Consider the following 12978-nt stretch of genomic DNA (forward strand, 5'->3'; position numbering starts at 1 on the left):
GGTACAAGGAATCTAAGTACTGTTTAACCAATGAATAAAGCATATGGTATTAATTCTTACCCTACTATATGTATACTCTATAGTAAGTCCCCACTGAATGTCGATAGGTTTTGCGACTTAAAGCTAAATGATGTACAATAAAACTGATGATATTGAGTCTCTTATGCTGTTATTCTGAAGGAAAAGAGATCCATTAGCCTCTTTCAGATTTTTGTGATATGAACACTCGACTATTTCCCTTGGGACCCCAGGTATTAACGTTTATGTCAAACCACAATTTAGAATGGTTTTTGTTAATGAAATAAAGCATAGCTTTACACAAAATAACCCAAAATGCATTGTTTTCTAACTCACAAGTAAAAAGAGGAATCACCCTTGAAAGTAGGTAGGGAATGAATTATTGCCTGCCTTAGACAGTGAGACAACAAGATCAGTTATTTGCCCATATGACGTATGAAATAAAAACTAAATTTTTTTCTACTTAAAGTCATTTTTAAAACAGAAATTATTACAATGGCTACAGCAGGTTTTCATAAGCTTTGAATGTAGTTATGCAAATATAGCTCTTCAGAGCTAATAGACACAAAACAAGAATAATAAATAGTGACAGCTATTATCTATTGAATACTTGGTGTTATTGGATATTAACTACAATTTTACATATCATCTTGTTTTCATCATCTGTAAAATACAGATAATATTACCCTCCTCCGGATGATTCTATAAAGCTAATTAATATGTAGAACCCTGAAGTCAGCACCAATGTACCATAAAAGTATAAGGTTATTAGTTCAATTTTCCCTTACCCTTTTTACCATTTATGTTTAGATACTTAGTAAGGATACTATTTCATCATTCTACTAAGCCTTTTTGATAGACAATCTTCTTTATGCTATGCTGCTCCTTTCTGGTCCTTTCTTTGTGTGTGTATGCATGAGAGGGAGTGAATAAGTCTGAAATTCTTCTGTCTGTGACAGGGGAGCTAGCTTCAAGATGACTTGGTCCCTTTTAAGTCCCTTTGGCCCTTTATGTTTGAACTGTATTGTAATTGGGGTGTTTTGTACTGTGTTCTGAAAATTATCTCAAATGCCCCACGAAAGTTGATTTCTGCATTTACAAATGTATTTGGCTTAATTAGCAGTTTAAGAGGTGATGTGATTAAGTGCTATACTCTGTGATTGGCGGTCATCTTTACAAGGTTTATCTTACTGCCATGAATATTTGAGAATCGTCTGTAATCTCAGCCTTTTAGGCATGGCTCTGCTACTGGGCCTGGAATGATCTTTAATAATTATTTGATGGATATCTCTGTGAGTTACTGGTTTCTGTCATTTACTACTCCTTAACAATAAATTCAGGAAAATAAATGCAGGCTTCTTGAAGACAGAAGCCATTTAGCTGCAGAAAATAAATGTGAATCTACTAATATGTTTTCTTTGTCTATGGTTTTCACAGAATTATATTTACTATAAATATTGACACTGTTCACAAGAGATAGAGAGCCATGTGCTCTTAATCTTGGAAATCAATAGGAAATTTAAGAGGCCACAAAACAACTTACCTCTATGGCAAGTTATAAGGAAAGCCAGCGAACATTTTTGCAGCAAACAATCATGCATTTAATAAATATTATGAGCATTGTGAGTCTGATTTAATGTGGAAAAAAGGAACTGTAGAACCAGAGGATTTTTAATCTATAAATAAGTGAAAATAGCATAATAGTAATTTGATGTAATTTTATTAAATGCCAAGTACCTAAAATATATATGTTCATGTATAACTGAACAATAACCCTTAAAGGGTAGTGATTATTATAAATATTGTTCCCATTTTGTGAGTGAGTGAAATATTATGTGAGTTGTTCCAGGTTTCCTTCCTGAAAATGTGATGAATCTTGACCTAGGACCCAGACTTTTGGCATCAACTTTTTGAAGATCCATCTATTATATTGTATAATATAACACAGCAAAATTAAGTTATATTTAAGAAGGACATTTTAACACTAAAAAAAAGTATAGAACAGAAGAATCTTCAAAAATGTATCCCATAAGAAATACAGAGACTTCATTGTCTGAAATGACTCAAATATAATGACTTTTGGGAGAGAAAGTGAATTACTTGATCTTCAAAATGTCATAGGAAAAGTATCATGAGAAAGAAAATGTGCATGGGATGATGCTGGGAGAAGCAAAGGGGTAGTTATTAGAATGGATAAGATAAAGAAAACATATGAAACCTCAGAGTCAATTTGTGGCACAGTCCTCTAATCCCCCTTCAGAAATGAAATGACGGCCAGAGGAACTCGGGACTTTTCATTGGGCTAAAGAAGAGTAAAGTGTAGTCCCTGCTACTTTCAAAAACTTAAAAAAAAATACCAAAGGCTAAGTAATCAAGTAAGAAGTCTTGTACTTTGTTCTCTGAAATAAACTGTGGTTCCTTAAGAAAAACACACATGAAGACCTCTAAAATCACGGGCAATTGCTAGAACTAATTTGATAGCTACTTGATCCTGGGGACACAGATAGTACTCAGACATAAACTGAACAAGGAAAGAAAATACATGCGAGTTTGATTTCACGAAAGAAGATAAACACAGTCTGGGGCTGAAATAGAAGGGAATTAGATTTTAGATCTTCATGATTCTGGGAGAAAGAGATGAGCCAAAGCTGTCCAGGAAACCAGAAGTGCCCTCAAAATTGAATTCTCAAAGAACTAGCAAAGGCTGAATACATCTGATCATGCTGAATAAAGGGCAGCAAGCTGAAGGGGGGAGACTCTGACAAAATATGGTTCTGTGTGAACAAGTTGCTTCCAAGCACCTTTTCAAAGAGAATGTATGGCTAACACGGTCTCGATCAAAAAAAGGGAAAGAATAGGGATTGGGCCCTAAACTCAATTTCCTCAAGTATTTGTGTAATTGAAAATTGAGTTTATTTTAGGCGAGAATTATTGGCAAAATGAGGGCTATACCGATGATTTTTCAAACTACACATCAGTCTGGGAGATGTTTTGACACACAGCTTCCTCGAGGGAAGAGCTGGTAACTCTGCCCAGTAAACATCAAACTTGACGGATAACTGATGAATGTTTAGATCATGCACAGACACCTTACAGAATGAACCAGAAGCAAGAAGGGAAACCAAATCTAGCTGTAGATGCATGCCTAAAGCTGATACTAAGAAAATCATCTTACTTTAAGAAAGGATATGCAAAATTTTTATGTGGTAACCTTAAAGAAAGGAGAAAACAAACAGACAACAAGAACACACCTTAGAGACACAGGACTGCAGTTAGTACCCAGGACTGAAAGGCCCTGAGTCTAGGGAGCCAGAGCAACCTGTTTTTCAGATGATATCAATCAATGGCACATGCTTTACAGTAGATCTCATCCACTCTCTTCTGTTTCTGTCCTCGCCAGGCAATCTTTGAAGAGGTACACTGATTTTCCTTGGGTATCCTAAGAGATAGGGAGTATTGCCTTGGAGAGGAAAAAGGGACTTTCATATTTCTTGAATGGAATATTCTCTTGTTTAAAATGTAATAGACTATTATTTCAGGATCTTACAATGTTGTTGAGAATTGGCCTGGGCTCTGTTCAGTTCTGTACACTGATGGAATAGTGAATTTTGGATCTAGAAAAAAATTTCCAGGTACCACCTAGAGGCAACTTGGAAACTAAACAGGTAGTTCTTTCTTGGCATGCACTACATTTCCATACATTCCATCCAATATTCCAGGACATGGGGAAAGCATATATCAAGCCCCAAAATAGACATGTCTAAAGATTTTTGATGAGCCATATAAACGTATGTATGATTAAATAGGTGGTGCATTTTTATTTGGAAATTATTATGTACCAATTTGTTCAATTATCTTGGGCTAGAAGATAAATTTTATCAATATAATCCCTACTCATAATTCCTACTATGCAGCAATGGACACAAAGGAGCATAAATTTAAATTTAAATTGATGGTTGTCCTTCCTCAGATAAAAACAACATCAAAAGTGACATCTGCCTGGCAAATCATTATCAGTAAGTCTTACCACATAATATATTTGGAGGGATTTGCTCCCTTGCAAGGTGTACTAGCTGCAGTAAACATCTTTGACACTGCATTTATGTGATTTTTTTTTACATATAAAATACACTGGAATTTGACAGATCCTGTACTATAGCATTTGAATTTATTTTCCATGCAAATTCTATTTTCATTATTTTCTGTTTCCAAGCATACCTATTTGCATAGTTACTAATAATTGATAGCACCATTACAGTGCTATTCTTTAATCACAAACAAAATTTTTTAATCCCCGGGAAAATGTTATCAATTACTGGATCTTACCAAAAGTGCAATTAGTCAGACACTATTTTAATATCAAGCCAATGAGATGGACAAATAATGACCTAGTATGAAATAAAATACAAAGTCATATGAGAGGCCAATACTCATTTAAAAGGGTAATTACTATATAACTCAAGAAAAGACAGCAGACACTATTATATAGAAATTTCAGACTTTGTAGTTAATTTAAGAAAATTCTGTAAAAACAAACAAAAATACCCTGAACAATGGGCTCATAGATGATTAGAAAATTCTTTGATATAGATATCAAGGGACGCAATCATGCCATTGTCTCCAATAATGACATTATAATGGATTTATTGGCCTGAGAAATTCTCAAGTATATTTTTACACTACATTTCCTGGTCTTCAGCTTTCTCAGTTGTCTCACTTCTACTGAATCTTTATCAACAACATTGGACTCCTACTCCATATAATTAAATTCGGCAATTTTTTTTGGACATCTATGTTTAGGAATTGTTCTAGATATATCATGCTTTGGTGAACAAGGCAAAGGTCCTGCCCTCACACCACTTACAGTATAGTGGGAGACAAGGGATGTAAAGACAATATAGCTCCCAGCTGGGTTTCCTATTTCTCTTCATTAACCAAGGCCTGTACAATCATGGGTCTACATCTTTCCCTCCATCTCTGTATCACTAGGCATTTGACAACCACTAGTATTCTAATTCTAAATCCCTCCTCAGCCTGACATATTTTGTTTGTGTGTGTGTGTGTGTGTGTGTGTGTGTGTGTGTGTCTTTTAATATCCTTCTCAGCACCAACTTATTTCCTCAATATTCTCTTATAGTTCAGTACTTTTTTCAAATTCTGTGTTGGAAATCAACTCTTCTCTGGTATCATGGGCTGAATTTACTGTCTTAGCTGTCCCCAAGATTTCATAATCCCTGGGTGCTAATGACTTTAAAGCTATATGCCTCTACTTAATTGCACCATCAAGGTTCAGATATATATTTTCAATCACCTGTTAGATGTCAGCTGAATGTTTCAAAGGCACCTGAAAGCACGTGCCTTGAGCAGATCTGTTCTCCTGGAAATGTGTTACTCTTCTGTTTTTTCCAGGTTGGCAATGGCAATAGCGCCACCGTTTCCCCCTCTCAGTTTGGCTCTGGGTGTCACTCGTTTTTCTCCATAATCTTACCCATATTTCTGCTCATCAAATCTCTCCTTAGCCATCCTTCAAGACTTGGCTACAACTTTTCATACCCTCCGCCCATCTTCCTCTGGCTCTGGCGGCGTTCGCTGTGCCCAGGGCCTCTCGTGCCTTTGCTGCTGAACATCTAAGCCTGTGCGTCGTTCTCCAGCCCGGCACAGAACGCACAGGAGGCCGAGGGCACCACCCTCGCCTGGGCTCGTCCACGGGAACCTGCATGGAGAGAACCCTCAACAAACGGTCCTTGAACTTAATGAATTCTCATAAGGGCCCGACTTCTCTGTTCACTGTATAAAATTTCATTTATGGCCGGTATGACCTTTTGCTACAAATGCTGGTTGGTGAAATGCAGCCTCACCCTGGATGGGAGCAGTGGGCATAATTGAGTACAGCTCGCTGTAGCCCAGGAAGGCAACCTCCCAGAGGCAAAGCGCTCCCAGATAGACGTGGGTCCCCCAATGGCTTCATCCATGCAGACCCTGAGCATTTCAGACAAGAAATAAAGTCATAGGATGCAGATTTTGCAAGAGAAATGAATGATTTTAAACAGCAAGATACCGTTCTGCTATCTCTTTATTACCAAAACGTTTTATAGCTCATGTCACAGGTTTCATTTAAATATACAGTATCAAAGATTAGTTTCTTTTGAGATTGTGGTATTTTAGCAGTTGAAATTCTGTTTTTAAGGAAGCATTTACATTTTCTTGTGTTTCAGGTATTTCCTCATTTTGTAATAAACTTATTATACTTTTTCTGGATAGTAATAAGAAGGCATACAAAATAACGAGGGTAATGTCAAAAAATCTTATTTGCATAAATGAAGTAAAATTTATCGGAAAAAAGATTTGAAAACAAGGCAACCTATCTTCTATGTTTCAGCTAGAAAGGGCATGTGTCACAAAGACAAATACCCAGAAATTTAACTTGCATCTTGAGATAGCAATTACAAAAGCAATTTGTAACCACCACACAAAGAATAAATTGTTTTTTAAAAAAATAAACCTAATCTAATCCAATCTACTCTAATCTAATCATCTACATAATTTGAGTGACACAATTGGTCTTCTGAAAAGAAAATAATAATTTCAGACTACTATTTACAGGCTCTTATTAAGCTTGTAAGGCCTTATTTAAAGCACAGATCTTTTATTAATTGTTCATATTTATAAGCAAGGAGAGATGAGAGGCATAAAACTAACCTGTTCTGTAATTTAGATCTGGATTTGATGTCTGCTGCCAATTTCATCAATGATAAATTCTGGAGTTTTTTTGAACTAATTATATTTAGCATAAAAAAGAGAAGGTATAGGAAAGAAACACCAAATTTGATTTAAAAATGAAAATGAATCATTTGACTTAATTTAGCTTAATATGAAGCCTCCAAGCTAATTTAATGATTATTTTTTAAACTACGTTGAAGATGGGTAGTAAAAGGAGACGATACGAAGCTGATCACATTTCAAGGCCTTCTTCCAGCCCAAGATGTGATTCATTAAATGTAAAATTTCCATTAATGCATTTATAATTGTTTCATCTACATAACTTTCCTCTCCCCCCTCTGTACTTCATACCACTCTAAACTTTTCTAATGAGCTTTTTCATATTATAGTGAATTCACTACAGTCAAGGTTGGATCTCCCCAACATAAGGACTTCTGCCATAAAAGCAGGACTTATTTCTCACTCACTTCAACTTCCTCAGAGAACCTTGGTTATATTTTATTTTCAATGCATGTTTGTGGAATTGAAATGAATAACCACAGCTTTGTCACCATACAATTACTTCATTAAACAAGAGATAGGAAGGATATTATGCTGCTTTGCTTTACTGAAGAAAAGAAAGCTTTTCTCACAAAAAATAAATAAATCTCACAATAGAAGAGGTAACAATAGAGAGCTTTTTACCCTAAAAGAGGAATACTGAGATGAAACAGTTTTTCAATAAGTAGGTTAACCTCTGAGGTTGAGTGCTAACTATACTATAGAAGCCAAGCTCCAGAGTTTCTTTATCACCTACTAAAAGATGCTTAAGAGTGTTGTTGTATTTCAGCAACATCAAGTATTTTACACATAACTCTAGAAAAAAATCCAAGGAAGAAGAGAAGTATATACAATCTAAAAGTAAAAAAAGAATGCAGGAAACATGGCGATAATACTTCAACTAAGTTAGAAGCTAAACATAAATGCATTATCTAATAAGTGTACAGAAATTCCGATGAGCAAATGCTTTGAGAGTCTGGAGGCAACAAACCCACTAACTGACCTCCAAAGTCACTTTGAGATTTGATGAGAGCTCATTCTGTCCTCAAATGTCATAAGGGTTCAGCAGAGTGATTTTGTTTTAAAGGACTTAATTAGAATAAAAAGGGTAATATGGCCATATGTTTTATTAGTGTTAATTATTAATACTGAGATTAAAAAAGAAAAGGCTGAGAGTTCGGTAAGCATACTAATTGGACATTTTTTTCAGCTTGTTTTCCTTTTCAGTGTGAGCATTTTGCAGCAGTTCAAAAGGACATGTACACCTGACAAACACTCATTCAACTGGAATGCAGGGTATAAAATGTAAAACAATTTTTTAAAGAGAGCTTCAAGAATGTAAGAAGATAATGGCTTCATCCGCCTTGAATGAAAAAGTTGGGGTGTTTGCTGCTAGAAGGTAGAATCCTTCCTTCCCCTTATTTTGGATCCTCGATACGTTTAAAGGTCATTGCTCCTGGTTGTTGCCCTTGTCACCCCACAAAAATGAGACATTCAGCAAAAGGTATTCAAGGTCAGAATATTATCCTTACCAGTGATTATATGATGCAATCTTTGTGAGACTAAACATTTTATGATGTTTTGATGACAAAGCCATTGTGTTATGTCCAATTTAACAATAATCACAATTTTTATCATTATCTAACTAATAATAATAAATAATTTTATCATCAATTAATATAGTGAAATTACTACTGCTGTTATATTTATTTATAAATTATTAGGCGTTATTATCCTATTTAGTTTCTTCCACAATCTTTTGACTTATTATTGAAGAAAGTGAGGCTAAGGCAGGTCATAAAATTATACTATTAGTAAGAGGAGAAACCAGGATTGAAACTGATATTAGATTTCAAAGCCCATTTTTAGATCATTGCATTCTATCCACAATGTTGCCTCTTCTCTAGGACAATATCTTCTTTAGGTTCTATTAGATCCTGCTGCTCATTTTACTGGAAAGCTGTTATACACACATCTGGATTGGCTGAGACCTGGCTTAGAGATGGTCTTTATAACCACTATTCCTCTCTAATAAATACCAAGATGTAGGAGCAAACAGGGGTTTCCTGAAGTGAGGGCATGTGGACTTCTTGAGGACCCTTGGGAGATAGAGACCAATTCACAGATGGCTGGAAAAGTAGAAACGGCAGCCTCAGTCAGACACTGCAACTAGAGTGATGTGGCGAAATGCAGAGACATGAGAAGGAATTCTTTCCAAGGAACATTAGCGTCTTCCTGCAGAAAAATTTTGCAGAGCATGTGTTTTGAGGTAGTGTGCTTATGACATTAACAAGTGCACGAGCATCTCTGGAAAGCCGGGAGAGGCGGCAGTGCCACATAGCTCAATCTAAATTGAAAACAGGACAAGGCGATACAGTGACTAGATGACACTACCTTACAGATGACTGTTGAACACTGGGTAGGCGGGAGGAAAGCAGAAAGAGAGATGGTCCTTGATCTCACAAAAAATTTTGTCTATATTCTCGTTATCTTTAGTCATATAAATATGGTGGTTCATTGCCAAATAATATTTCACACAGACTGTCATTTATTTCTGAAAGCAATGTAAAAAAGTGCATGGCAGGTAACAAATGGGTTGGTGATGGACTGTACCACGTTTTAACCTTGAAGGACAATGTGACATAAACACTATTTAAAGCACGTGGAGTGACAGTGAACAAGGCAACAATTAAGTGCAGCTTATATAAGTCTGCAAAAGTCAGAAAGTTTGGAAGTGGGGAATTAACAAATATTAATGTATACAAATCAAATATGTCTTAAGTATCTGAGAGAATCAAGAGGGATAAAATTATTTAGGCGTTTAGAGTAGTCAAATTGCTGACCTCATTTAACTTTTTAAAACCTGCCTTATAAATCAACTGCTATTTTCCTGTTTTTATTTATTTTTATATTATACTATTTGTAATTCTACCTAGGGAAAAATACATACAGTTCACTCTTGTTCTGACCAAAGTTTACACTGTTAAGTGAGAAAGTAAATGTGCTTATTCTACTATGAGATGACTTCATCATAATTAATATTTTTTAAGGGCATTGCACCCAGGGCCAGATCAGATCTACAAATGCTCTTGTGTAATGTGACTTGAAGAAGGCTCCGAAACTGCCTCCTACCTTGGCCTGCTGTGGTGCCAACTTTTCCACCCACCTGGCTAGAAATCACATCACTGGACTCAGTCCACTACTTTCATTTATGTAATACGGGCATTATTTACTATTAGAATGCACATATGATACATGGGTTGCAAGGAAGGCCCTAGAGTTACTTCTGCCCTGCTCACATTAATACATATTACCAAATTTCCTCACCATCTCACTAAGAAACCCCAAGGTCTCTTTCTGTTCTGGAGAGTAATTGGATATAAGGGGAGAACTGCAAATTGTTGGATCTGGGTAAGATTTGGAGTTAATTTAGCTAATGGCTTTATAGGTGATCAGAAGTAGATACAGATGGAGCAAGTGACCCACCCAATCCTAATGGCAAAGCTGGAATTAGAGGTCAAGTGGAGCATTTTTTATATTTGAGTTATTAAACAATACATTTGCTCAAGTGACACATAGCAAAGCCAAGCTAGCCTTGCAAATATGATTTAGGGGGTACTTTGGGAAGAGAAGACAGACCAGGGCATGAAGGTGGGGGCCAAGGTAAATACACACAATCAACCTAAAGGAATTGTGAAATACCACTCCAAGGGAAAATATAAAGACTCCTGCATAATTAACAGTAAGGCAAGCTTTCGCATAGTTAATGGTTTCCCTTAATGTGATGGTGCTTTTAAACCTAATATTTGTTTTTTGCTTGAATTATCAATTCATTACTGTAGGTTTTAATTATTTTAACATTTCATTTTCAAATATTTTATCATTACTCAACTTTCCACTGTAAACTCTATATTTTAAAATATTTGATTCCACTAAATGCATTTTAAAAATATAATAAATAACCAATTTCTCCCAGTCTTATCAAAGAATCTATTTGAAATAATCATACTATTGATAATAATTAATTAAAGGAAAAGAAAAATATATTAGTGATAGTTTTCATGAATAAATGTATAATTCATAAGGGCTTTCTTAAAATATTTTAAGTGGTATAATTTTCATTATTTCTTCCCAGAAACCCATGGGATTCAAGTTTCCCAGATTTGAATTTATCATATTGGTGGGTCTCATTCTAATTATTAGGCTCGGGTTTCAAGAAATTATGTTTGTTTTCTCTCCTTACAGTGCATTCTCTTTCTTAAGCTAATATGAGAATAAAATCTCATTTATCATTTGTCACTAATGTGTATTGGAATATAAGATAAAGCTTGTTATAAAAAGAATTAACCCACAGGCCCTCTTAATGAAAATTTGTTTATTATGCTAAAGTACAGAAATCAGACAGAGGCTTTTGTAAAACACGTGCATTTCACTGCCTACCTACTTAAATTTTCCTGTGGTTAGTTATGTCCTTACTATAGCAGCTGTGAAAACTTATTTTTACTATTAGCTGTCCCAACTTATACCCAGTTTGCATTATGACATTAGAATGTTAGAATGTCGTATATAATTGCACTGAAAATTATCTTCTAAATTTTACAATGAAAGTCAATCCAAAAAAAATAGTTATAACTGCATAGTTTCACATAGGTTCATATTCAAGGAAAATATTTGAGTTAATAATAATTAGGAACTAGGAGAGCATCCAAAATGGTATTTTTATGGAAAATCCAATACAAATCCTGATTAAAACCTAACCAAGCAAAACACTGCCGATTACCTGGATCCCAATTAAATATAACAAATGAATACTTGACAGGTTTCAATTCCAATTCTATTTATGTCAGAATGACCCATTAAAATTGAAAATGAAATTACCAGAATGCAAGCAATACAATTGTACTTTACAGCTAGATGGTAGTCTGAACACTTGGACCCGACCAAACTCTTATTCAAATGTCAACTGCTACATTTGGATCACCCAAAGTGAATCACACATCTCCTTCTGTCATTACCTATAGATCAGGGCTAACATGAATCACAGCTAGCAGATGACAAACGTATGTAAACTCTGAATTTCAAGTGTCAGTCACATACGAAATCAGGAAAAATCAGTTATATTATGATGGTCCTTACTGTTGCCAAGACAAAATCATGGTTATAAAAAATAACTGAAAGCCTTCTTTGGGAAATAGTAAACTTTCTAGTCTCTTAACAAAATCATCTGTTAGGTTTTCAATGACATGTATATTTCCTAAAAGTAACCAATGCGTGTTTGTCAAATATAATTATGTTTATTATTCATTTCTTTCTTATTTTAAAGTCACTGAATCTCCTAAACTCAAAAAATAAAAAATAGCATTAAAATGTGATTATAATGCGCATGATACAAAGTTTTTTCTGTTAATATAGCTGACATAAGAAAATACTTAGTTATTCATTATGTTGTCTATAAGGAGACAAGTACTTTTAAAAACACAAATAAAACTATCTAGTATCATGAAAAGGTAATCACAGATATAATAATGTCCTTAAATTAATTAATCCTGCTTTCCTGGATGTGTGCATGTGTTTGCATGTGCATATATAAAATATTATTACAGTATTTTAAATTTAATTTTTACTTCTGTGCAAAGCATTTCAAACATATTTGCCTTAAATAGATATTCATCAGCATTGCAATTCATATCAAATAGTTTTATACTTATTTAAAAATACTAAAATTAATACTTAAAAACCATATCAAACTCCCAGCCACATAAGCACACACCACCATACACACAGATAAGCATGCCTTTATAGCCATAAGGCAAAATGCCATTTAAACTCTAAATCAAGAGGGATTATCAATCATCAGACCCTGACATATCTTCTCACCCAGATAACAATGTGGAAAAATAATTATTTAATATTGTTTATTTTAGCAATAATTTCACTTGGGGTTACTTATGATATATCACTCTCTAATGTTGAATTTTAATATTAATAGGTAAACTTCCCCCCAAAAATCAGTTTCTCCTGCATTAATATGCTCTATTTGCATAGCATCACAAAAAGTTATAATGTCTTATTTTACTCGGGGGATGGAATGATAAAAGACAAATTAATTTCAAGTTTCCACGAGATAAAATGTGTGTGATTCCCCTTCCTTTCCCTACATATAATCTCCTTTTGTACTTGAAATAATAATAAACTTAGTAA

General features: G+C 34.7%; 1 protein-coding gene across 1 annotated transcript in view; it reads right to left on the reverse strand.

Moving 5' to 3' along the window:
- Window positions 1-12978, reverse strand: part of PCDH7 (protocadherin 7) — a 393817-nt gene that overhangs the window by 193740 nt on the left and 187099 nt on the right. The window lies entirely within an intron of this gene.

Source organism: Miniopterus natalensis, chromosome 1 (genome assembly GCF_054644295.1).
Source record: "Miniopterus natalensis isolate mMinNat1 chromosome 1, mMinNat1.hap1, whole genome shotgun sequence".
Lineage (NCBI taxonomy): Eukaryota > Metazoa > Chordata > Mammalia > Chiroptera > Miniopteridae > Miniopterus > Miniopterus natalensis.